Source organism: Mus caroli, chromosome 4 (genome assembly GCF_900094665.2).
Source record: "Mus caroli chromosome 4, CAROLI_EIJ_v1.1, whole genome shotgun sequence".
NCBI classification, from domain to species: domain Eukaryota; kingdom Metazoa; phylum Chordata; class Mammalia; order Rodentia; family Muridae; genus Mus; species Mus caroli.
Genome location: NC_034573.1, coordinates 122,940,747 through 122,940,947, shown reverse-complemented (window position 1 = coordinate 122,940,947; position 201 = coordinate 122,940,747).

Here is a 201-nt window from a genome sequence, read left to right as displayed (position 1 = left end):
GGGGGGGGGGGGGGGGGGGGGGGGGGGGGGGGGGAGGGGGTAGAGATAGTGGGCTGGAGGGGACGATCTGTATCCTCAGTGAGAGACTAGAGCTTGCTCCCATGACAAGGAGCCATTAGAATTTACCAAGAGGATAGGAACAGTTATAAGCATTTGTTCTTGCAGAGAACCTAAGTTCTGTCCCTAGCATACATATCAACT